Below are 12,759 nucleotides of genomic sequence, written 5' to 3' on the forward strand. Positions count from 1 at the left end.
CAGCAGTACATTCAGGAACTGGACTGCTGCCAAGGAAAACACAGGAGCAATGGTAGGAGTATTGAAATGAATTAATGGCCTATGATAAATACAGGAAAAACAGTGCCGGTTAATAAGCTCTCATGCCAACAAAATCACATGTTATTTAAGAGGAAGAAGAGTTTTCACATAAATGTGTATGATTTTAAGTAATAAGGGTGATTAAAAAAAAAAAAGAAGACAAACCCAAGCCATTTACAACCTTTTCTTTAGCCAAGTAAATACTGGCCCTTCAATGTTGATAGCAATACCTTGGGAAGCTGCAATTGCTTAAGACAGCTCTATTATTCTTTTAGGAGACTTTCAGAACAGACACAGGAGGAAAATTAGATACATTACTAGCTAATTAGCTTTTAGGTTTCAAGTCCCAAATGGTATCACCCAATTTGATTACTGCTCTGACTCACCAGCCTGGGCTCTGAATTATTTTTGACAGCTTCCAAAAATTAAATCCACCTTCAAAACCCCCAAATCTTTGCTACTCCTCAGGCATGCGAAAGAAGGCACTGTAAGATCTGGAGTCCCAAGGCACGATTCCAAAACCATTCTTTGCAAGAAAAATGTCAGTGCCGACCTTGCAGGTGACCACTGCAAATATGCAAGTTCTGATTTCTTTGTTTGAAGATCTGTCATGTCACTTTAGAATCAGGGTTCATACTTACTCATTCTGTGCAGACTGTCATCAGGTTCGGTTTGCACAAAATAGTTGACCTGAATCAAGGAATTTAAACTTTGAATACCAGACCAACTGTGACATTAGGATCAGTGGGAGCCTTCACAAATCAATATGAAAACTGCAGCAGCCCACACGGGTGTCTCACCAGCTGGCCACCCTGCAGGAGCCACATGCCGTGAAGTAACTAAAAGCAGCCTCCTTTACTTCCAACCTCGCACAACCACTCTTCCAGGGGGTGGGTGCACAGACATGCCTGTGTCAAACCCCACCATTAAGCAGTGAGTGGAAGACCTGGGTGTCCTCAATGCAGTTTGCCTTCATGCTGATAGAATGCCACGGCCCACTTCCAGATGAGGATAAACACACTCCCAGCACTAACTTTATGCTTAATGCAAATTGACCCACAGCCCCTCTCTGCTGCGCTGTGCCTTGGGGACACGAGCTGGTCAGAAATTCCCACTACCCAAGACTCAACTCATGTTGCCCCAGGAGATCTATCTCCTTTTTCCTTTCTCTCTCCTCTACCTCCTATTAAGTGAATGATTTACCATGTAAATCTCCATTGGATGATGAAACCAAAGCTCTCCTTTGGTTTAATAAGAGCTTATTAACTAGCACTGTTTTTCCTGTATTTATCATAGGCCACCTAAGGCGGTGGGAATAGTAACCCCCAGTTCATCCTCTGGTAATTCTAGGACACTCCAACCCCTAAAATGGGGCTGTTCTGTCACCCTCAGCTTTTGCTGTCTACTCTCTACCCTGCAGGCTATCCTGGAGAAGCCAGATTCAAGGGCTTTCAAGTCCTTAAAACTCCAGGGGGCACAGTTTCCACCACATCATCCTTGAAAAACACAAGCTAACTCTGCCTGGGAATAAGAGCCTGCTGGTTCTCTGGCCTTATTACAGGGGACACATTAGCATAGATCTGCCCAAAGACAGCTCCACAACGCCCATAGGGGCTTAATAATAAGAGCTGACACTGTAACAATGCCAAGCATAGGCAGGTCTGAAGCAGCGATCCCATTGCCCCCTCTTCTTCTAGGGATAACCGAGGTTCTTACCACTGTCCTGGGGTCCACAGACTGGGGGGGGGGGGCAGAGGATGAGAATGTGACCTTCGAGGGGCTTCCATTCCACCTGTGATGGTTAAGTGCATTGATTCTGAAGCCAAACTGGGCCCTATCACTTACTAACTGTGTGACTTTGGGCAACCTATGCAACCTTCCTCTACCTTGACTTCCATTTCTATAGACAGGATATAATAAGAACATCTTTCATATAGGGTCACTATGAGGAGTAAAGATTGAATATATATCCAGACCTAGAACAGTGCTGGCTATACAGACCATGCTGGAAGAGGGCTAGTTGCTATTAGAGAGAGCAGACACATGTCAAAGCTCATGTCCAGTAAGGACAAGGCCATATACAAGAATATGCACAAGAGTACTTGGGAATTGGAGAAAAAAAAGAGGAATCTATAGGATTGAAGTATGTGGAAAGGACCCTGAAAGGGACTAAATCCAGGACCTTTAAGAAAGAACACAGGGTACTCTGAGCCTTCTTCCCTGGCCTACTCTGACCTCCCAAGAAAATGGGGGCATCACCCCTAAGGAGGCCCTCAGCCGTCTTTCCCCAAACAGAAGTCCTGGATCTGCCCGCTCCACAGCTCACTGCCCTACCTGGTCTTTGGTCTTTGGCTTCCTCTTTGATTCCTGGCCCTTGCCCACGTGCTGTTGGATCAGATAAGAGATTTCAGTTCAGGTCAACAAAATTAAGAACGGGCCTATTCTGAGTGAGGAGCTGGGGCTACAAAGGTGAGTGTCAAACAATATCAAATATCACTCTCAAGAAGCTCTTTAGTCAGGTTGACAGACAAGGAAACGGTTTTACAACTCACTGTGCTGGGAGTGGTTGCCATGGGAGCACAGAGACCGTGGGCTTGGCGGAGGGAGGTGAGCAGTGCCTCGGGGGCCCAGGGGTGGTGATGAGGGCCTATGGTGAGCATAGCAGTCCTACAGGAGGAGGAGGTGGGTGAAGTTTAGTGTGGACTCCCAGCACATTCATCTCCCTCTGCTTTCAGCCATTGCAGAAGCTCCTGCTGGCCTGAGTTGACTCCATCTCTGCCGAGCAGTCACAGGTCTCCTGGGCACCGTGGGCACACTCCAGGCAGGAGACGCACTGTAAGTAAGGACTGCCACAGGAGGGCCAGAGAAGCTGCGGACAGGACAGAGTAGCGACTTTCTCACCAGACCCCTACCATCAGTCCCCTCTGTCGTCTGAAGCAAGTTGCTTTGCTTCCCGTGAATGTTTATAAAATGAGCAGAATAATTCTGGGTAGAGTGGTTATAAGCATTGAGTGAGCTACGCGAGGAACACCTAAAAGCCACCTACTGCTGTGTGCAGGGCTGGAAGGGATGGCTGAGGTCCCAGTGTCAACTCTCATTCTGCTGTCTGTGTTCACGATACTGAGTGGCACTTACATCATTAGCTGTCAAAACAAATCAGGGAACTCAAAACACCTCCTTGAAAAGGCTTTTAAAGACAAGCCTGTGTTTGTCAAAGATTAGGCAGTGAGGGTGTTGGCCTTTCCCTGGTAGGCTGCAACCATGTGGGCTTTCCCTTAGGGTCCTGCTGAGTTGGAGGGTTGTCCCCGGGCTTGCAGAAAAAAAAAATCTTCTGGCTGGAGAATTGCATTTCCTCATCAGATTAAGGAGGTGGCTAATTAGGGCTGAGCGGGGAGGGGGATTGGCTGGCAATGTGGGCACCTGCTCAGGAGATGTTGTAAAGAGATGACTGAGGCATTTCATGCAGGTCATGAAACAGGCACTGGACAAGAGCATTCACTCACTCACTAGGTGGCCAGTGACATCCCTGTCCCAGCACCCACCCTACTCTATCCACTTTCCCTATTCCTGCAACTTGAATCAGCCCACTCAGAGGTGAAGAAGTTGGGCCTGAAAATTGCCCAAGGAGGAGGAGAGAGGCAAAGAAGAAGGATGATATTTTCATTGGCTTATGGCATAGTTCATAACGTTTCTAAAGTTTGAGCTGCTTAGTTTAAAAAATAAGTGATTCACCACATAAATGAAGGTGTGAAGAGGCAACTGCATACGTTGTTGGTGTGGGTGAAAATTGATATAACTGCTGTGAAAGTCAGTTTAGCAAAACATCTATCACAATTTCACATTTTGACAAATGAACATTTGATGAAGTAATTCAACTTCAAAGAATTTATCCTACAAATATTCTCACTTGTATAAATAGCAAATGTGTAATGTTACTTTCTTTCTTTCTTTCTTTTTTAGAGACATAGTCTCACTTTGTTGCCCTCAGCAGAGTGCTGTGGCATCATAGATCACAGCAACCTCAAACTCTTGGGCTCAAGTAATCCTCTTACCTTAGCCTTCCAAGTAACTGGCACTACAGACACCCTCACCCCCAGAACACCCAGCTAGTACTTTTAGAGACAGGGTCTTGCTCTTGCTCAGGATGGTCTTGAACTCCTGAGCTCAAGCAGTCCACCCATCTCAGCCTCCCAGATTGGTAAGGTTACAGGTGTGAGCCACCACAGCTGGCCTGCAATGTTACTTTTTAATTGCAGAATTATTGACAAAACATTGTAAACAACTTAAGTGTCCATTGGCAGATAAATAAACTACAGAGTGAAGATCCACACATATAGGTGTGTGCATGTGTATATATGTCAATTTGACTGGGCTAAGGGATGCCCAGATGACTGGTAAAGCATATCCAGGTGTGCTGTGAGGGTGTTTCTGGAGGAGATTATCATTTGAAATGGTAGACTAGATAAAGCAGATCTGCTCTCACCAATACGAATGGGTATTATTTCATCTATTTACTGTAGAACAAAAAGGCAAGAGGACAATTTTTTTCTCTGTGCTTGAGCTGGAACATCCATCTTCTCTGCACTTGAGCATCAGAGGTACTAGTTCTTGGGCCTCCAGACTTAGACTGGAATTGCACCCCCATCTTTCCTGGGCCTCCACTTTTCAGACAGCACATCTTCTCAGCCTCCATAATTGCATGAGCCAATCTCTCGTAATAAATCTCTATCTATGTATCTATATATATGTCCTATAAGTCTGTGTCTCTGGAGAACTCATTAATAAAAGTCACACGTATGTATACATCCTATGTATGTGAATATCTCCAAGAAATATTGTCAAGACAGAAAAGCAATTTGCAAAACAGCACGGTTAGTATGTTACCATTTGTATACATGTTCAAACAGTTCTGGAAGGATCTTCAAGAAACAAAGTATGCTGGTGGCTTGTGGAGAAAAGGACCAGGTAGCTATAAAGGCAGAAGCCTTTTACTTTTCTGTCCTATTTGAGTTTTGAACAAGGCAAGTGTGTAACCCATATAAAACATTTGATAAAAAATAGTTACCTTAAAGACAGGACTCTCCTTGTTGGCTGCCAGTGCCCTTGCTTACATCAGCAGGGTCCTGTGAACTACACTAAAACAGGTACCTGGGTATATCCTGTGTTGGAAAAATTTGGCCCTCTGGGTCTGGCAGCCTTCTTCTTTCTCAGCTGCATCTTTACTGCCAAACTATACCTACTTGCAGAGAAGCTCGACCACTGGAAATGGAGTGACACGAAGCAGGCACAGGAAAAGAGGAAATGATGGCACGCCGTTTTCCAAGAACCAAGAAGGAAGAAAACATGAAAGCTTTTCCCTCATCTTTCCTTTTTATTCCCCCTTGAATGAGGGAGGTGGTGGAGGTAGAAAGGACAGGGAGTGGTATTTAAATTTAATAGAAGTGTTATGAAAATAGCTGAATTTGAGCACTGTTGGGCTTTTAAAAGGTTAACTGCACACACCAAAAACAACTCCTGCTGTCTAAGAAAAAAACAATAGTTGCCTTAAAAATAAATGAGCACTGGGGCGGCACCTGTGGCTCAGTGAGTAGGGCGCTGGCCCCATATACCGAGGGTGGTGAGTTCAGACCCAGCCCCTGCCAAACTGCAACAACAACAAAAAAAATGAACACTTGTCCGTTGACAGATGAATGGACAAATAAAGTGTGGCATATAGATAGGGTGACGTATTATTCAGCCTTGAAAAGGGAGGAAAGTCTGGATCCTGCTGTAACACCGACAAACTTTGAGGACATTATGCTAAATGAAATAATCTAGTCTCAGAAGGACAAATACTGTATGATCCCACTAATATGAAGTACCTGGAGTAATCACCTTCAGGGAGGTAGAGAGTGTTAATAGAATGGCAGTTGCCAAAAGCTTAGGGTGGGAGGATGGGAAGTGGATGTTTAGTGAGTATAAAGTCTCAGTTTTGCAAGACCAAAAGAATCTTAGAGATTGCATGAACAGTGAAGTGAATGTACTAACACTGATGAACTGTACATTTAAAAATGGTTCAAAAATTATATGTTTGATGTATTTTACTACAATTAAAAATTGCCCATAAAATAAATTTTTTAAAAAAGAGCATTTGATTAGATTGATTTTGTGTCATCCTGCCCATGAAGGTTCTGATTTCAGCCAACTAGTGTATGTGTTTGAGGACTTCAGGGCTTTCCTTCCCAGCCTGGCCTTTCCCTCAGCTTTAGCAAGGCCAGATTATTTGACTGCTCTCTGCTTTTGTTTTTTAATCTGAAAAGTAGGAACATGATTTCCCAACCCTGATACCTTAATTGGATTATTGCATATTGATGTTTTTCCACTCAGGTTCCCAGCTATTATGATAACATCAACCCTCAGGAATTGTCTAACCTCATTTTGTGACCTTCCCCGCACCCAGGCTTTGAAGAGGGCTACAGAGTTAGTATTTGTGAAATATTTTGAACCCCCCCCTAGATTTAAATAAGGTGAAGTGTAATGGATCCTTTTGACTACTGGCTATGCCTAATTGTATGTCTGAACACTGCTTGTGACAGTCACTCATACACACAGGATGGAAGCAGAAAGCAGAGATCACAGAATACTCTGGCCAAACTGGGAAGCTGGTCCTGAAATGAAGTGGCAGTGAGCCCCACCACCAGCCTCAGCTCTGAGAGAAGGCGACAGAGAGGCCGCCCGCAGGACAGCTGCTGTTTTCTTGTCTGTGCCCTGCCAAATATTTTATAATGTCCTGCCCCTAACATGCAAATAGTGCCTGCCATCCTTAAGGGTTGAAACATGTAGATGATATTACACCCTGAAATTAACATTACAAACCAAATCACTTAGTTTTAAGGTGCTTTTCCCAAGCCTGCTAACTTAATCCCTGACTAGTGCTATGGGAGGTGTCAATAGTTAGTTTGTTTCTTTCTTTTGAATTGAATAAAAACCAGCCATGAAATTTTATTTATTCTTTAGTGAAAGAAATAAAATGTACTCTAGATCTTTTAATAAAAAAGGAATCCAATACAGAGAATTAGAAACACTGTAATTAGTGGAATTGGAGAATCTGCCATCTGGATACTGGAGGAAGCAGCTGGGATTAAGGATTCACCACCAAGCCAAGACGCAGAGATGAGGAAGCGGGAAGGAGGAACGTCCTCTGGGTTTACGTCTCAGAGTTCTTTCCTGCCCTGAGTTTTATATAAAGACGATTTTCTCTAAAAACTTAAAGTTGCATTTTTTACATTAACTTCTTTAATCCATATAGGATTTGAAAATTCACATTAAGGTATGAAGTAGAAACACACTTTACTTTCTCATCATAAAAACAATTAAAATTGGGCCAGGCACAGCGACTGACACCTGTAATCCTAGCACTCTAGGAGGCTTATGTGGCTGGATTGCTTGAGCTCAGGAGTTTGAGACCCGCTTGACCAAGAGCGAGACCCTATCTCTACTAAAAATAGAAAAACCAGTCAGGCATTGTGGCAGTTGCCTGTAGTCCGAGCTACTCAGGAGCCAGAGGCAAGAGAATCCCTCCAGCCCAGGGGTTTGAGGTTGCTGTGAGCTACGGCACTGCAGCACTCTAGCCTGGGGGGCTGAGTGAGATTCTGTCTCAAAAAACCAAAACCAAAAACAAGAAACCCCCCCCCAAACGAAACTTTCTCAGCATATTTATTGAATAATCATTCAATTTTTTATGTTGTGATCTTACGTTAAATTTTTTTATGGGTTAATGTGACGGTGCATATGATTAGGTTACATTATTTGCGATTGTAAAGTCAAGTCCAAAGTCTGAGTTGTAGTTGAGTCCTCTGCCCAGGTAGTAGGCCATATACCCCTACATTGTACACTATAGTGGGGACTAGTTGAGCCCCCCTCCTTGATCCTCCCTTCCTAAGTTTGTGTTTTTCTCTTGTGGGAGCCTGTAGTTGTGGGTCTCCTATTTTCACATTAGTACTGAGTACATGAGAGGCTGCTTTTCACCTCCCTGGACCAGCCCTGCTGAAGAGCCCCCTTTCCCCACGCCCAGCCTTCCTTCCTCAGGGCAAGGACTCAGAGTAAACCAGAGGAATATTCTCTTCTCTTCTCTTAGTCTGGGTGGAAGTTGTAAGACTGATCCCCATTCTCTCCTTACATATCAAGTCCAAACTCCCTTGCCAGGCTTTCCACGTCCACTGTGATTTTAGCTCCTTTCCTCTCCAGCCAACTTCTCCCCACCCACAGGCGGCCACATTCACTTCTACCTCAGTCCTTGGACCTGGAGGGACCCTCAGGTTCTTCCTTTATGCGTCTTCTGCAAAGCCAGGCACAAGTCCAACCCTCCACCAGCCTAAATCCATCTTTTCCTCCTCTGAATTCCTATGGCAGTTATCGTTAACACCCTGCAATTTACTGACCCACTTAATTATATACTCTCAGGCCTTGCTCAGTGATTATTTCTTGCATTTTAGTCTGGCCTCCGGAGTAGATATTGGACCCCAGTGGGGCAGAAACCATACTTTACACATTTTTATTATATCCACAGAGCACACAGTAATGATAACGGCCAATTATTAAGCACTTAGTGTATACGGGACACCAGTACTTTATATTAACACATGCTATCTGAAAGCCTGTAATACCTCTAATTAGGTGCTATCATGTCTATTTTTCAGATGATGAATCCAAAGCTCAGAGAGAGTAACAGGGACACACGGCTAGGAAGGGCAGAGACTGGAGTCAGGCTGGTGGTCTCCAAAGGCTTTAATCAAACTTGTTGACAGATAGGAGAGAATTAAAGTAAGAAAAATACATTCCTGGGATCATCTCTTTATGAAGTGGCAGAACTGGAGCTACTTCCATTGTTTCAAAAAATGTGAGCTTGACTACACAGCCAGCTCCCCAATAACAGGGACTATTGCCTGTTTGGTTTGCTGCAATATCTTCAACCCTTGGAACTGTGCATAATTCACAATAAATGCTTAATAAAATAGATTCTGAATGAACATATAAAATCTAATCAACAAATCTACTCCAAATGCCCCCCCCCCGAAAATGTAAAAACCATTCATTCTTGTTTGCTTGACTAACCCCCACTCACTGCAGAGTACTTGCCAAGGGCTGTCCAGAAAGAGAAGTGTGCTGAAAGCCCGGGTCCGAAGCATGATGCCACATTTGTCCTGGTAGGCCTGGGGGAGCTCTAGGGAGGGATGTCCTATCCTTCATTCCCTTCTTCTTTAAAACCATCAGCCACCATGCCCCAGAGAAAAGGGGTACAGTGTCACACCCCAGGAGCAGGCTGGCCACCCCTGAGAGGAAGGAGTGACTGAGGCAAGTCCACACATGGGGGCTCTCAACCCTGAGCCCTGGGCCTGGGTGTTACAGGAACACACACCCGCAGGCTGGAGGAGGGTAACTCTGTGGGGTCTTGTTATAATTTATCTTCAGAATTATTTGTGCTTAGTAACTCACATCAGAACAAAGGCACCCTTTTTTTTTTTTGGCTTAAATGATGTGGATTAGTTCTTTAGCCATCTTCTAGCAATGTATTAATTTGTGGACACACTATCTTAGATCCAGAAATACTATTTTCTTTTCTTTCTTTCTTTCTTTTTTTTTTTTTGAGACAGAGTCTTACTTTCTTACCCTGGGTAGAGTGCTGTGGCACCATAGCTCACAGCAACCTTCACTCCTGGGCTTAGGTGATTCTTGTGCCTCAGCCTCCTGAGGAGCTGGGACTACAGGCGCCTGCCACAGTGCCTGTCGCCTGGCTATTTTTTTTTTTTTTTTGGGCCAGGGCTGGGTTCGAACCTGCCACCCTTGGTATATGAGGCCAGTGCCCTACCCACCGAGCCACAGGCGCCACCCAGAGATGCTATTTTCTTTCCGTCTTGTACTTCCTACACATTTGTAACTGTGTTAACGGTGGTAATCACTTTCCCAACAAGTAGTTGTTCATGATAGGTGAGATAAAGGAGATAAATAAAGAAGATGAATAAAACAAATGAAACAATTAGCCCTGGATAGAGTTCCAAACATGATTTGAAATTGTCTTGGTTCTTTCTCAGGGTGAGGGGGTGGCACAATGGGGCAAGGTTATAATCATGTAAAAGGAACAAAACGAACCAAGACTTTGGGGGTGCTAACACTGTCAAATTGCCATTCTCTCCAATTGTCTTGTTTTCTTTTAAACTTGATGTAATTTTATAGGAGCATGAGGTGATAAGGGCTGGCATGAGAAGGTGACAGTGGAAACAGGATGGGAGGGATGCAGAGACTTTGGGAACAGCTGGATGAGGGGATGGAAGGAGGGAGAGGGCAAGGGAGCCACATGGGCTCCTGACGGGGTGTCCGGGAGACTGATGTCACCACCAAGGGGACCAGAGAACAAGGAGGTCCAGTTATATTGGAAGGAAGTTGTTGAATCCCACTTTTGTATGTGCTCAGTAGGCTCCAGCCGCACCAGCTACCACTAGTTTACTTCTGAACCACATAACTCTCATCTCTAATTTCTTTCTGGAATATTCTTCTTCCATATCTTCCCATGGCTGCTTCAGCTTCAACATCCCCTCTTCAGAAAGGCCTTCCTGACCACCACCCTGAGGTAGCCGCCTACTCTCTTGGCCCTGTCCATGTTTCGATTCCTTCACGGCACTTGTCACTGCCTGGGCTTTCCTGGTTTATTTTTTTATCCATTCAGTCTTTGTCTCCCCCACTACAGTGTGAGCACCAGGAGAGCAGGAGCTTCCTCCGTCTGCTGCACTGTGCTGAATCCTCAGATCCCGGATGGAGGCCAGGTACTGAGAGGGTGCTCTGGTGGCAACGTTCAGCTCACAGTGGAAACGTGGGCCTTCTCCCAGGGAAGGAAGTGGTTGAAGACACGGAGTGTCTCCTCTGGAGTGTGACTGATGAAGCCAAAAATAAACGCAAGCTCTTTTTGTGACCAATTTTGGATAGTGAGCTCAAGCCAGTGCACAAAAAATGCTTCCCTAAAAGCAATTTTCTAGATGAAAGTTGGGGGGAAATAAGCTAAAGTGATCCATCTTTCTTTCTTTGAGGAGGGTGGCCACAGCTTCTGTCGCTTCCAGGAAGATTGTGCACACATGCAAAACTAGAAAAACATCAGTGAAGGGAACAACCAAACAGTAGGAGGGTGGGCTCCAATATCCTTACCTTCTCCTCCACGTGGTAGCTGCCTCAGACATGCATTAATAGAACCATCAAGATCCTGTTGCTTGGCTTGGTGCCTGTGGCTCAAGTGGCTAAGGCCCCAGCTACACACACCTAAGGTGGCAGGTTTGAATCCAGCCCGGGCCCACCGAACAACAATGAAGGCTGCAACCAAAAAAAAAAAATAGCTGGGCGTTGTGGCAGGCACTTGTGGTCCCAGCTACTTGGGAGGCTGAGGCAGGAGACTCACATGAGCCCAGGAGTTGGAGGTTCCTGTGAGCTGTGATGCCACAGCACTCTACCCAGGGGGACAGCTTGAGGCTCTGTCTCAAAAAAAAAAAAAAAAAAAAAGATCCTGTTGCTCCCTGTGGACAGCTATGGAAGGAGCCCCAGAATATGGATTTAAATCAAAGTGGAAGACACAGGGCAATGTAAATCATATGCTATTTTTTGCACTTAAAAAGTGGGATGGAATAAAGATGTAATTACTGAAATGGAACAGTAAATGTGAAAGAAGGATGGACCCCACTTCAGATGTCATTAAGTAATAGAAATTTATTGATAATTTGATACACCTGCAGGTGTACCTGGAGGGGGCGCTTGTGGTGGGCCAACAAGAAGCCTCGTATGGCCAATTCAAAGGGTTTATATACAATTATTCTGCATAGTCATGGTGACCAGCAAGCTAGCGCAATACAGAAGCCAAATCATTGCGGTTAGTCCAGCTCAATACAGCTCAGGGCTCACAAGGTAAGGGTACATCATAATAAAGGTTTACACAACTCTAGGTGGGGGTACACACTGGCTCATAATCACAAGATACATCACTTCATAATCAGAAGATGGGGGTCACATAGTTCAGGGGGTACAAAACAAGTGTTGGGTAAATTTCTGAGAACAACTTGGGATCTTTTGACCCGGGACTTTATTTGAAATCAACCCCTCCCTTCCTCAACCCCTCCCGGCATATTTCCTTAATTTCAGGCTGTTTCTCTACTCTTGAGAGGGCTGGAACTAAAAGCTTAGGAGAGGCTTCCTTCTCAAGGGTAGGGGGCTTGTTCCCCACTGGTCTGGGAGGGGGGTCAAGGGCTGGGGGCTTGGTTATTACATTACATTTGTACAAACACTGGAGCGATACAGAAGCAGCTAATGGATGGAGTTATACATCCAGGCTAGTGAAGTGGGGAACAGCCACCAGGATGGGAACAAGATGTGTCAATTCACACCTTTCCAAGTTATTTGGATTCTTGAACCACGTGAATGTATTTAAAATTTTTAAATAAAACAATATAATGATTCTTACATATAATTAACAGCAATTGAAGCCTTGTAACTCAGTGATCACCTCACCAAGGTGTGGTGGAGGTAAGACTGAAGATCTGGGAGAGCCGCTGTCAGGATCTTAAAGTAAGAATAGGAGAAGGCCCTTTATATGTGTCTTTACAGACACACAGAATTGGAGGCTGAGGTGAGCTTTCCAGTTCCGGAGGTAGAGTCCGGATTTGGTTTTCCTTTTCATTTTTCCTA

This window comes from Otolemur garnettii, unplaced genomic scaffold, assembly GCF_000181295.1.
Source record: "Otolemur garnettii isolate 467f Iridium unplaced genomic scaffold, OtoGar3 scaffold00017, whole genome shotgun sequence".
NCBI lineage: Eukaryota > Metazoa > Chordata > Mammalia > Primates > Galagidae > Otolemur > Otolemur garnettii.